This window comes from Fukomys damarensis, unplaced genomic scaffold (assembly GCF_012274545.1).
Source record: "Fukomys damarensis isolate Sample0158 unplaced genomic scaffold, DMR_v1.0_HiC HiC_scaffold_27, whole genome shotgun sequence".
Classification (NCBI taxonomy): Eukaryota; Metazoa; Chordata; class Mammalia; order Rodentia; family Bathyergidae; genus Fukomys; species Fukomys damarensis.
In genome coordinates, this window is record NW_022900939.1 from 24,733,031 (window position 1) to 24,747,318 (window position 14,288).

At 44.8% G+C, this 14,288-nt stretch overlaps 1 long non-coding RNA gene across 1 annotated transcript; it reads right to left on the reverse strand.

The window, feature by feature from the left end:
• Positions 1-6,947: 6,947 nt before the first annotated feature.
• On the reverse strand, positions 6,948-12,753 carry LOC104870437. The gene is made up of 3 exons (XR_782534.2): positions 12,600-12,753; positions 10,376-10,413; positions 6,948-7,110 (listed from the first exon to the last, which is right to left on the reverse strand). It is a non-coding gene; the product is annotated as an uncharacterized LOC104870437 (long non-coding RNA).
• Positions 12,754-14,288: the final 1,535 nt, after the last annotated feature.

Below are 14,288 nucleotides of genomic sequence, written 5' to 3' on the forward strand. Positions count from 1 at the left end.
CTGGCCCCGCCCCGGCCCCGCCCCCCGGACTCCGCGGCCAATCACGTGTGGCCCCGCCCGGGCACGAGGCTCTGTTAAAATCCCTGCCCGGCAGGACTACCCCGGAGCTGGGCAGCGTCGGGGTCCGCTGTTAGCCAGTGATTTGTGCTGGTGCAAAGGGCTGTTCAGGTGTCCCGGGTTTTTGATTGGGGTCTCCATTGTCTTTCCATACACAAGCCATCCTCATGCCGGCGACAAAAGAATGGTGGAAGACTGGACAGGGCTGTGGCTTGGAAGAGTGGAAGCAAATTTCATTCCAGTTTGTCAGTTTTGTGATCTTGGTCATGTTGTGTGTCCTTAAATGAGCTCATCTATTCTTTCACAACCCATCTGGGACCTGTCTGGACAAGAGACTGAAGAGGAACCTCCTGGAGTGTGGGTGTATGTAAACCGCTTGGATGTTTATGATTTACCATGTGTGGTTTGGTTTGGTGTTTGGTTTTTGGTTCTGGGGGTTGAACTGAGGACCTTCACACTAAACTACATCCCCCCAGCACGCCCCTTTAAAAAAAGTTTGAGGCAGGGTCTCCCTAAATTGCCCAGGCTGGCCTGGAACTTGCATTACTCCGACCTCAGCTTCCCAGAGTGCTGGGATTACAGCATGCACCACCAAAGTTTACTATAATTTCTGTTTTTTAAAACGTGAGTCCAGAGATTGTGTGACTACCCAAGGACACACAGCAATCCCTTGAGAACCCCAAGACCAGAGTCCAGTTGCTGTGACACTGTGGCTTCAGGCTTGATGCCTTACCTCTGACACAGAAAACCCGCAGGAGAGACTTGTGCTGAGAAAAGCTAAAATGGCTGACACTGAGGCTCCAACCTAGACCGTGGTTCATAGACCAGACAGTAATTTAGGATAATCTGGAAGGAAAGGTGAATAAGGGACGAGAGAGGAGATAGTCTATACAGGATAACAGTGCTTTTTTTCTTCACTTCGGTAGTGGGGATTGAACCCAGGGCTTCACACATGCTGAGAAAGCCAAGCCACACCCTGAACACTTAAAAATTTTTTTGGCACTTTTGCAATACGTGTAACAAATACATTCATCGTGGGAAGTTGGCCTGGAACTTTCAATTCCCTTGCCTCAGCCTCCCACCTAGCTGGGATTATGGGCATTTGCATTCTTTTCAGCTACTGTATATTTTTGTAAGAGAAATTTTTATTTTCAGCCGGGCATGATGGTGTATGCTTGTTGCTTGTAATCTCAACACTGGGGAGGCTGAGGCAGGAAGGTTGCTTCTAGTTTGAGGGCAGCCTAGACTACATTGTGAGTTCAAGACTAGCCTGAACTACACAGTGAGACCCTGTCTCCAATAAAAATAAAAATAAAATGCAGGGTGTGGTGGTGCACACCTGTAAACCCAGCACTGAGGAGACTGAGGTAGGAGGATTGCCTCATAGTATATAGTAAGTGCTACTACATAGTAAAGTTAAGGGCAGCCTGGACTACATAGCAAGCCCTTGTCTCAGAACACCAAAAAACAAATGAAAGACCTCACAAGTAGCAGCAGAATCAAAGAATTATCTTTCTTTTTATTGAGTTTATTGGTACATTCTAGGTATACAGTACAGTTACATTCATTACTGGGATCTTGTACCTTTACGTGATTTTTTTTTTTTGTTTTTTTGAGACAGGGTCTTACAATGCAGTTGAGGTTGGCCTTGAACTTGTAATGATCCTCCTACCTTAGCTGCCTGAGTGCTGGGATTACAGGCATGTCCCACCACACCTGGCTTCAAAGATTTATTTGAAATTGAGAGTACACTCCAAGCCTGGTGTAGTGGCACATGCCTGTAATCCTAGCACTCAGGAGGGAAGTTGAGGCAGGAGGATCACTCTGAGTTTGAGACCAGCCTGGGCTACATAGTGAGTTCCAAGTCAGTCTCAACTACATAGTGAGACCCTGTCTCAAAATACAACAACAAAAAAAAAAAAGAAAGAAAGAAAGAAAAGAAAGCACATCCAGAGTGGGATCTACTAAGTGAGCAGAGCTCAGCCCTGAAGGGACGTGATGAAAGAAACTGTTGCCTGCCGAAGATCACTCCACACACCGACAGAGCTCCTGTGAGCGATTTACTGTAGAGCCGCTGGGACACAGGGGCCCGCTCTGCGGAGGAAGAGAGAGCTGGGTGGAAGGGGCTTGGTTACTAGTGGGTGGCTGGTGTAAGCGGGTCGGGGAGTTGCATCAGCTGCGCGGGCAGCCACTCAGGGGTCATTATTTGTGATCCATCCCTATATGGACAAGCCTTGCTTGCGCGTCGGTTTCTCTTATGGACGATGAAATGGAAATTTAAATTATAAAATGGCGGTCGCTAACCAAAATGGCGACAGCTGTATCAAGGCAGTTATCTTATACTTGGTGCTTAGGGTTTTGAGCATTAGGATTTGGGTTGGGATTGAAAGGTTGACCTGATGTTTGACTCAGAGCGGCTTGGTTTGGCTCTCCTGGAAGTCAGTGGTTTTTCACCTTTTATGGCCCTTGGAAGAACTGTCAGTGTCCAGAGCCCACGAGGGTCAAATTGGCTCAGTTGATGTGATGGTAATTAGGGCTGGGGTCAGCCAAGTCATTGCTGAAGACCACTGGGCTCATACTAAAGACTTACAGTGTACAAGCTAAGTTACCTGGTTATTTCTCCCAGTGTACTCTGGTCCTGGCCTAACGTTTAACTTCCAGGGTGGATCTAGCCTAGAAAGTGGGCTCCAAGGTGGGTCCTCCCTTCTTTTGCCAGCTGTTTCTTTGGTTGCCTCCTGCCTCAGTGTGCACCGAACTTGTTTGACTAATTCCTACTTAATGTTGGTGCTGTGCCATGTGCCAGGCCTCGTGGTTTGGCTCCACTTTGTGTTGCAGTGGCCACTTTAGGGACACAGGACAAACCTGGCCCCTAAGCCTGTTACTCATTAAAAGCCTCTGAAGACCTGTGCGTCCTCCCGTTTCTCAAACTGCAGTCTTTCCCCTGACTTCGCTTGCTTTCCTGTGTTAGGAGACAGGATCTTTGTCAGAGCTGTGTTATCCTCTTTAGTTTTTGGGTTTTTTTTTTTTTCCAGTACCCGGGGTTGAACTCAGGCCCTTGCGCTTGCGAGGCAGGTGGCAGAACCACTGAGCCAAACCCCACCGCAATTTTTTTATTTTGTTTTTTGAGGCAGGGTCTATGTAGTTGAGACTGACCTGGAACCCACTATGTAGCCCAGGCTGGTTTCAGATTGGAGTGATCCTCCTGCCTCAGCCTCCCGAGTGCTGGGATTACAGACGTGCACAACCACGACTGGCTTTCTTATTTTTAATTAAAGATTTTTTTCCTATAAGTTTATATTGTTGCTAGTTTTTTGTTTGTTTGTTTTTTGGTACCGGGGAGCAAACTCAGGATCTTGCGCTTGTGAGGCAGCAGCGACACCACTGAACCACATCCCTGTCCCCTGTTGCTATAGTTTTGATTTCCAATATTACTAAAGCAAGGACTCGTGGCAGCTGGGGACATCCCCAAGTGGGGAACTTTCTGTCTCCCAGGTTAGCTGGCTTCAGGCTTGGGTTTAACCAATGGGAGACAAGGAAGGAAAAAGCCAGATGTCTGCTTCTCCAGTACCTTGCATTTAATTCTCTCTGTAGTTCCTATTTTTCTGCTTAAACCCTAGGTAACAGCCAGATATGATCCCAAGACATTTAGTGGACATTATTTCTTGGTCCTTTCAAGCCTTGCAGTAGATCATATTGTCCATGTTTTGTACAGCAGCAAGGATTAAAGGGTTGAATGACTTGCCCAAGATAACAGGAAGAATACTATTTCATCAAAACTAGGATGAACCTTTCCCCCTCTGTTGTAATATCTCTGAAATAAGGTTGCTTTCTACAATCACCATCAGTGTGAAGTTTTAGGAATATCAAGAGAGTAAGGGCTGAGAGTACAGCTCTGTGGTAGAGAGCTTGCCTAGCAACCCCCAGGACTCAAAACAAGACAAAACCCCAGATTCTGAATTTCTATTTCTTTCTTTTGCAGTGCTGGGGTTCAAATACAGGGTCTTGAGCTACTATGCAATCACAGAGCTGTACCCTTTCTCTCTCTTTCTTTCTTTCTGTACTGGGGATTGAACCCATGTTCTTTGCACTTAGCTACATCTCTATACTTTTTTTTTTTTTTTAATTTTGAGATAAGTCTTACTAAGTTGCTGTATTGCCCAGGCTGGGTTCAAACTTTCAGTCTTCCTTGGGCCAGAGATTTAGCTCAGTGGCTCTACTGAGTGCCTCGAAAGTGCGGGTCTGGAGTTCAACCCCTGATATTCCCCCAAAAAACAAAAACAAAAACAAAAAAAATTGCAATCCTCCTGCCTCAGCCTCCTAGAGTGATATAATTATAGGTATACACCATCACACCTGGCCTCACACTATCTCTTGACAGCATTCAGTCTAGATTGGGTCCCACTTCTCTAATCCCTCCACAGCACTGTAATTTAAGGAGTTTCCCCAGAGCACCCTGAGAGTTCCCTAGGGTCTTTACCTCAGCAAGCTAACCCTAACCTAATTTTTTTTGTTACAGGTGTTTTTTTTGTTTTGAATTTTACGTTTTGTTTTTTCTGGACCGGGGATTGAACTCAGGACCTTAAGCTTGTAAGGCAGGAGCAGCACCACTGAGCTAAATCCCCAGCCCCTAAAGGTGTTTTCTTGGCGGTCTTTGCTCACTTTATTTTGCTTAATTTTCATTTTCATGTATATGAAGGATAGATAATAAAAACATATGAAAATATTGCTAAGTCTAAAAGAGTTTATTTTTTTAAGAGTTTGTTTATTGTTCTCTTGAGACAGGGTCTCACTATATAGTTCAAACTGGCCTTGAACTCACTATATCCCCCATGCTGGCCTCGAACTTGCAGTGATCTTCCTGCTTTAGCCTCCCAAGAGCTGGGATTGCAGGCATGCACTACCACACCTGGCTCTTAAAAGAGCTCTTTTAAATAATTATAAAATAGGCGGGGCGTGGTGGCTCATCCCTGTAATCCCAGCATTTGGGAGGCTGAGGCAGGAGCATTGCTGTGAGTTTGAGACCAGCCTTGGCTATGTAGTGAGTTCCAGGTCAGACTCAGCTTCATAGTGAAACCCTGTCTCAAAAAAAATAAAAATAAATAAATAAATAAATAAACCAATGTTTGTAATCTGGGATATAATGTGGACATTTCTCAGCTCCTTATTGTTCTGATTTCTTTGCTAGCGTTTAACAACGTGTTATGGGCCCACCTTCTTACCAGTGTTTGCAATCTAAGAGACAATACCAACTAAGGTATGTGGGAATAGAGCTAGAGGAACTATATAAGACAGTAGATCCTCTTGTCACCCATAAAGTTCTAGATTTAACGCAGCATGTGTAAAGGCAGGAGTTCAATCCAGTTCTGTTACCCACTGTTCTTGCTCCCAACACTGCAGTCCAAGGCTGCCTCTGAGGGAGGTGTAGCGGTTGAGTGAAAGAGTAGGTACCGTTAACTTTATTATGGATGTGAAGAAACCAAGCCAAACAATGAGCAAATCCCAGATGTGACTCTGTCTGCCTGCTGGGCTCAGCTTCTTCATGGCAGCACCTGCCACTGGAAGGCAGCATTCGCAGTGGCTCTGAAGAGACCCTCCGGGCTGGGCTTACGGGGCATTCAGGGCTCCTCAGCATTATAGGAGCCCTTGAGGAAGTATGAGCACTGTAATTGTCGATTTGGTCCTAGGGGAGGAGAGAAGGTGGAGCTGGATTCAACAAGTTATATCTTCTGATTTAGCAAATTTGGTCTTGGAATATGAGGTGATTAAAATGGGCAGGACAGCCTGGAGTTGGGAGAGATGGGAATGAATTGCTTGGGATTCGGTGATTAACAATTCCAGGCCACCCAAGTTGAAGGAAAAAAGGTTTATGTTGGCTTACAGTTTGTAGAAGTTTTAGTTCACAATCAGCTGGCTTCAAGGCAGAGTGGTGTGGTAGAGGAGAAACAGTCCATGGTGAGGAGGCAGCAAAGCAGCAAGCAACAGCAGCCTTGCCTTCCCTCTCCCTTTGTATTCCACCCAGGCTGTAAACCTATTGATTGGTGCCACCCACGTTCAGGGTGGGTCTTCCATAATTCACACCCAGAATTATGCTTGAACGCATTTAGTTGTCACACGCCTCTAATTCCAGTATCACACACCCTAGATCCAACCACCTGTGAAGAGCTCCATGTATGAGTGCATGAGGCTTTCGGGGGAGCATCTAGATACAAGCCTTAACACAGAATTTTATCCTCAGAACCAAAACAACAACATAAAACAACAAACTAGCTGGAGACAGTTGTAGTTCCAGTTACTGGGGAGGCTGAGGCAGAAGGATGGCAAATTCCAGACCAGCATGGGTTAAAAGTTAGTGAAACCCTGTGTCAAACTAAAAAGGTCTGGGGATGTAGGTCAGTGGTAGTGTTTGCCTAGCGCACACAAGGCCTGGGGTTCAATCCTCAGTACTGAAGAAACAAGCAAACTAAAAAAACCTTAGCAGACTCTCATTCTTAGGTGAAATTTTATTCAGTTCACACATATTGTCAAAAGTCCATTTTCTCTTGCCTTAGCTGGGACACCTCGGTAAGGAGGGTTGTCACACCGTGTTGTAGTATCCATAATATTGGTTTGCATATTCCAGTCCTTCATTGTCTAGGGCTCCTAAAAGTTGAGTCCTTTTTTTTCCTTTTCTGTTCTTTCAGTATTGGGATTTGAATCCAGGGCCCTCACAATGAACTATATCCCAGTTCTTTTTTTTTTTGTGGTACTAGGGATTGAACTCAGGATCTTGCACTTGCGAAGTAGGTGGCTGAACCACTGAGCTAAATCTCAGGCACCCCGCTAGTTCTTTTTGTTTGTTTCTTTTTTATTTTGAAGTAGGGTCTCACTGAGTCACTAAGTTGCCTGGGCTGGGTTCAAACTTGTGATTGTCCTGCCTCAGCCTCCCAGAGTGTTGGGATTACAATGTTACCAGGCCTGGTGCAGGTCCACTTCCGGTCCATCTTTGTAGCTTCAGCATTGGTCCAGGACCTGTGGTGTTGGCCTGCTCAGGGCCTGTACTTCAGGGTTCTTCCACTGTTGCAAATATGGAAACTTGAATGAGTTCAAACAGAACGAGAGATGTACTGGTTCAGGGTGTTCAGGGGAGGACTGAATGGGCAACGGTGCAAAACACAGGGTGACCGGTGAGTTCGAGAATAACCAGACCCAGGACCTGAGCGCCAACAGAACATTCTTTCATCCCGGCTGTCTGCCTCTTTTTAAGCCCGTTGCCTTACTCTCTCCTTACAGATCAGCTTTTTTCATGTAGCTGTTTCCCAGACGACCTTCTAGCTCCATACAGTTCAGATCTTGTTTTTTCTCCACTCCTCACATTCACCTCCAGCTCTGGGTCCTAAAGAACATGTAGGTATCACCAAATGACCTTGGCCCTGCATCTTGGTCTCACAAAACTAGGTGTGTCAGCTCATTGGGCAGTAATGGAAGGTCCAGAAGCCATTCCTACTCATGGGTGGCTGTCAAGTACTGTACAGGAAGCCAGGTATGGTGATACAGCACATCTGTAATCCCAGCACCCAGGAGGCTGAGGCAGGAGGATTGCTGTGAGTTTGAGGCCAGCTTGGGATACATAGTGAATAATGAGTTCAAGGCCAGTCTGAACTAAATAGCAAGACTGCATCAAAAATGCTGATGGATGGGGGCCAGGGATTTAGCTCAGTGGTGTCACTGCTGCCTCGCAAGCCGGAGCTCTGGAGCTTGATCCCTGGTAACAACACAACAACAAAAATGCTGATGGCCTTTCCTCCTCCACTTGATAAAAAGAGACAAACAGTAGAAAAGAAGAAAAATACGGCTGGAGATTTAGCTCAGTGGTTCTGCCGCCTGCCTCGCAAGCGCAGAGTCCTGAGTTCAATCCCCATACAAAAAAAAAAAAGAAGAAAAATCTCATCCATTTCAATGTAATCAAAATTTTTTTAGTGAATGAATGAAAATAACAGTAAAAACACAAGAAAAAACCAAAATGTCTAAAAGTAGAAACTGGCTAATTAAAAGATGTTGTTAGGCCATACAAAAAAGGAATAGATGCACAGATTGTAACAATGTGAATAAGCACTTACGAAAAGAATTAGGTGTGAAAATCCACAGATTTATATAACCATGACTTGGTTGAACTAAAAATATATACAGATTAGGAAGTACACATGAAGGGAAAATAAATCTATTATGTCAGAATTGTTGGCTTAAAAAAAAAAGCTTAGAAACAGATTCAAAATGTAGCAGGTATAAAATAATACAAACAAAAAGAATGATCTCTATAGAAAGGATTAATGAAATTTTAAGTAATGAGTTACGAAATTATATGTATATTATATAATACATATATAAATTATATATATACATTTACACACACATATACATATATGTGTGTGTGTATATGATGGCTTTTATGTTAAAATTTAATTAATGTGGACCAGGCATGGTGGTGCATGTCTCTAATTCCAGCACGCAGGATGTGGAGGCAGAAGGATCACTGTAAATTTGAGGCCAGCCTGGGCTACATAGTGAGACCTTGTCTAAAAAAAAACAGAATTAATGTGATTGTATATATAAGAAATTGTATGGGAGCCAGGCGTGGTAGCACATGCCTATAATCCCAGCACTCAGGAGGCTGAGGCAGGAGGATCACTGTGAGCTCGAGACCAGCCTGGGATGCATAGTGTGTTTTAGATTAGTCTCAAGTACGTAGTGAGACCCATTCTCCAAAAAACAAACAAACAAAAATAGAAATTGTATGGCAACGAACACTTCTTATTAACTCTGAATGGCAGGATAATGGTAATTTTTACATTTTATATTTATGTATTTGTTTGGTTTTGTTTGATACAGGGGATCGAACTCAGGCCCTTGGGCTTGCGAGGCAGGCGGCGGCACCACTGAGCTAAATAAATCCCTGTCCATGAGATGGGCCTTTTTAATTTTTATGTCTGTGATAACGAGAATTGAACTCAGCTCCTCAAGAATAGTAAGCAAGTGCTCTACCACTGAGCTACACCCCCAGCCCTATAATCAGGCTTGAAAACATCACTTTCAATTTTTTTTTAAGTCCTAATGCAGCAGACATTAGGTAATTAGATCAATCATATTTGACCTTCTCCCAAATGTTTCATAAAGCAAGAATGATGAGTATTTTACCCAGCAGCTGTGGTGTACTGGCTTATTTTTTCCAACTATTCTACATCTGCCTGTAATTAGATTATATGCCCAGCTCCCTTGCCTTGAGATTTTTCAGAGCCTCTCATTGGGCGGTAAGCACCGCGCGCGCACACACACACACACACACACACACACACACACACACACACCCCTTTGGGCGTGGCCATGTGACGCCTTGGCCAATGGAATTCGAGCCAGCAGGAAGTACACTGTCTTCTCTGAGGCCCTCGAGATTTGGGTGGTGTAGTTTGGCCTCTTGCCCTTGGAGCATCCTCGTGAGGAAAGCATAGCATTCAACAATGACTTTTTCTTAACCAAGAACAAGAGACACCTGAATGGAGGTCAGCTGCCCTGTGGAGCCCTAGTTGACTCTCGGACCTCTGAGCAGGAGATAAATGTTTGCTGTTGTCCATGACTGAGTTTCTGGGCTGTTTCTTACGTAGCATTGCCACAATAAAAATCTGACTGATACTCCAGACACTGCATTCACTCCTTTCTGGGCTTGTTCTTTTCTTTTTTAATTTTATGAAGATAGTGGTGGTAGTGGGGTAATACCTCTCCTCCTTTGCCTAAGATTGAAGGGTTTCCCAAAATTAAGACTTTTTCAAGTATTTAAATGATGGTAAAGAAAGAAAGAAAGGAAGGAAGGAAGGAAGGAAGGAAGGAAGGAAGGAAGGAAGGAAGGAAGGAAGGAAAGAAAGAAAGAAAGAAAGAAAGAAAGAAAGAAGGAAGGAAGGAAGGAAGGAAGGAAGGAAGGAAGGAAGAAAGAAAGAAAGAAAGAAGAAAGAAAGAGCGATGGGGCTGGGGATTTAGCTCAGTGGTTCTGCCACCTGCCTCACAAGCGCAAGGTCCTGAGTTCAATCCCAGGTACCAAAAAAAAAGATGATGGCCGTGATTCTATCTACCTTTCGGGTATTGTGAACAGAGCTGCTATGAACATTTGTGTACAGTTTTCGTTTTAACATCTGTTTTCAATTCTTTTGGGTCTCTGCCTACAGTGGAATTGCTGAGTGATACGATAATTCTGTTTAACTCACTGAGAGACTGCCAATTGTTTTTCCACAGCTGCTACATCATGGGTTCCCACCAGCAGCACATGAGGAATCCAGTTTCTCCGTATCCTTACCAACATTTGTTATTGTCCATCTTTATACCGCAGCCATTCTGGTGGGAGAACAGAGGTGTCGGAATGGTTTGCTTTTGCATTTCCATGGTGACTGACAACACAGAGCATCTTATCATACGTTTGGGGCCGTATCTTCTTTAGTCTTTTTTAAATTTTTTCATTTTTTATTTATTTAAAATTTTTTCCAGTACCAGGGATTGAACTCAGGACCTTGCACTTGCAAGGCAGTCACAGCACCACTAAGCTAAATCCCCGGCCCAATTTTTTCTTTTCTTTTTTTTTTTTTGTACTGGGGATTGAACTGGGGACCTTACACTCCCAACTTTTTGCTTTTTTGCGACAGAGTCTCACTATGTAGTTCAGGCTGTCCTTGAATTCATTATGTCGTCCAGGCTGGCCTCAAACTCATGGTGATCCTCCTGCCTCAGCCTCCAGAGTGCTGGGATTACAGACATGCACCACCACGCCTGGCCACGTTTATTGAAGTCTTTTGCTCCTTTTGAAAATTGAGTTATCAGTCTTTGTATTATGGAGTGGTAATAGTGCTTTGTTTTATCTTGAGACAGGGTCTTGCTGTTGGGTCAGGCTGGCTCCTGCCTCAGCTTCCCAAGAGTGAGGATACAGGCATGCATCACCATGCCCAGCGGGTGATCAAAATATAGGGTGCGTGTTTCAATTTTTAAAAATTATTACAGTAAAAGACGTTGCTGTGCCATTAATCTCCCTCAAAGTAACCCTTGTCACTGGGCATGGTGGTACATGCCTGCATTCCCAGCACTCAGGAGGCTGAGGCAGGAGGATCATGGCAAATTTGAGGACAGCCTAAATTATATAGTGAGTTTGAGACCAGCCTGAACTACATAGCAAAATCCTGTCTCACAAAAACTAGTAATAAAAATAACAAGAACAGCAACAATAATAACAATAATGATAATGATTATCCCTGTCACTTCAAACACACTTATTCCATCACTTATTTTATTTTGGTACGGGAACTCGAACTCGGGTTCTTGCACTTGGGAGGAAGTAGGTGGCAGCACCACTGAGCTACATCCTGAGCCCTGTTCTGTCATTCTTGCCACTTTCTTTTTCTTTCTTTTTTTTTTGAGACAGTCTCACTGTGTAACACATTCTGGTCTCGAACTCACTGTGGGGCCCAGGCCAGCCTCAAACTCACTGTAACCCTCCTGCCTCAGCCTCCTGAGTGTGGGGATTATAGGTGTGAACCACCACACCAAGTTCACTTTTCTACTAAATTAGAATCTGGAGGGGGCTGAGGATTTAGCTCAGTGGTTCTGCTGCCTGCATTGCAAACACAAGGACCTGAGTTCCATCCCTGGTACCAAAAAAAAAAAAAGAATTTGGAAGATTCTAGGAATCTGTATTGATTTATCTATTTAAAATTTTTTATTTATGTGTGTATGTGATTATATATATATATGTATTATGTATATATAGTTATACTGTATATATATTTTTTGCAGTGCTAAGGGCCTGCCAGATTGTAGGCAAGCACTCTACCACTGAGCTACACCCTCAGCCCCTGTATTTTTTGTTTTTTATGGTATGGAACTTGAACCCAAGGCCTTCCACATGCTATGCAAGTAAGTAAGCAGTCTACCATTGTATACCCCAGCCCAGGGATCGAACTCAGGTCCTTGTACTTGTGAGGCAGGCGGCAGAACCACTGAGCTAAATCCCCGCCCAATTTATATATATTTTGAGACAGGATGTCACTAGGTTGCTCAGGCTGTTGTTTTTTGTTTGTTTGTTTGTTTTTTTGGTACCAGGAATTGAAGTCAGGACCTTGTGCTTGCAAGGCAGGCAGCAGAACCACTGAGCTAAATTCCTGGCCCTCAGGCTGGTTTTGAATTTGTGATCCTCCTGTTTCAGCCTCCTGAATAGCTGAAATTATAGGTGCACATCATCACATCCAGTATCTTCTTTTTTTTTTTTCACACCCAGCTTTTTAAAAAATATTATTTTTACTATTTCTATTTCTTTCAATTTTGATATGGAGTCTGGCCATGTTGCCCAGGATGGTCTCAAACTCTTGGGCTGAAGTAATCCTCCTGCCTTAGCCTTCTCAGTGCTGGGACCACAGGTATGCACCACCATGCCTGTCTCTGGAATCTGTATTTATACAAGCACCATAGGTGATTCCTTATGTACATTAATATTTGCAAACACTGAATTAGGAGAGTTTTTTTCAGAAGGAACTTACTTTGTAAAAGGAGCAGAGATTATAATTGTGGTTCCCTCAGATCTTCCCTTGTAGCACCCAGGAATGTGACGTATGACAAACCTCAAGGTTGTCTTCAAAGGCTCTCTTCTTCTGGTGCACAGGTTCACCTAGCGAGCTTCCTCCTTAGTCACTAAGGAAGACCCCACCCATTTGTATAGGAGGAGGCTTCACTTCCGGATTCCTCCCAGCATCCTGTTGTCTAGAGCTGGGTCCCGGAAGGACGCCATGTTTGCTTCCTGCCACCCCAGGGCACTTGGTGACGCCTGGTTCCTAGACCTAGGTCAGGAAGGAGCACGGAATACCCACCAATTTCAGGTTTGAAGAGCAAAGGCCATGGGGCCTGCTGGTTCACATAAGGCTTTTTTAATAAGCACATCTTCGGGAAAAATCCCCCTAAAAGTTTCTGGAAGCGATAAGTATAATGTGTGTCCTGCGCATGGTTGTGGACTTATCTCTTTAGATAGGGTTTCTTCCTGCGCTTCCTGGCTCTTTGGAGCATCATAAATCCATACCTTCTCTCAGTATCTGGCTCACTTCCCGGGGAGTGATAGCAGCTTTCGATACATCCTCTTGATTTAGCGCTTTCTCTCATGAAGCCGATAGTGGTGGGATTGGAGTCTGGTAATTCCGCCTGCTCTGGATGGGGAACATGTGTAGGAGCTGCCTTCAGCCTCCCAAGGGCAGAGGAATGGCCCGTCCCAGGCTGGCTCTCATGGATTTGGTGCTTTCTCTGCCCTGCTTCTAACCCTTTTATGACACCCAGCTAATGCAGGATAAAGTCCCAACTAACTAGCTTCACATCTCTGCCTTTGGTGAGTTGGCCCCTGCTTGTCTCCTGGACTTTTCAGTTGCAGATCATATGAGCCAGGTGCAAACTGAGTCGAGTAAAAAACAGGAAGCATTGGCTTTGGACCTAAAAAGTCCTGGGTTACACTGGCACAGCTGGTTCTGTGCTTACCTGGAATGCTGGATCCCTCCGCCCCTTAGCTTGTCCTTGGCATTGGCTTTATTTGAGGCAGCTGCCTGGGGGGGGCAGAGGTGAGTGCCAGAGCGACCTCAGACTGGCCAACTTGTGGTTCAGCAGGCTTGACAGACAGTGACTGCATCCTGTCTGGTACAGCCCAGAAGCGGCCCAAGGATGACTGTTCCTAGTGTGGCCGGGTGACGGGCCCGCCCTGGAACCATTGCTGTGGGTTTTTTGTGCATCTTTACTTAGACTCAGAGCGGTGGGGTCACCCCTCTGGAGTGGCTTTGTGAGAGAGATGTGGGTGGGGAGAAGGCTGTGTATGATGTGTGCCGTCACCTGTCACATCGCCTGTGCTTCCTGGCTGGCTGCATCTGGGTTTTTTTGTTCTGCAGTGCTTTGAGGAGAGAGGAGGAGGCCCTCGCTGCTTGGACCCAGGAGATGAAATGTAGCTGGGCTGAGCCTGGCGCTGGAACCCTGCTCCTTTTGTCTTGTTTGGGTTACCCGTTTGCCTGTGACCTCGCTCCACCGATACGGTCGCCTGCAGAGGAGGGCACCTGTGTGTTTGTCTAAGTGCTTTGCTCATTTTAAAAACTGGGTGTTTGTCCTTTTGTTCTTGAGTTGTAAAAATTCTTTACTCATTGTATATAGGAGACCCAGGTTAGATATACAGCTTGTAAACTTCTATTTTGTGGAATGCCTTT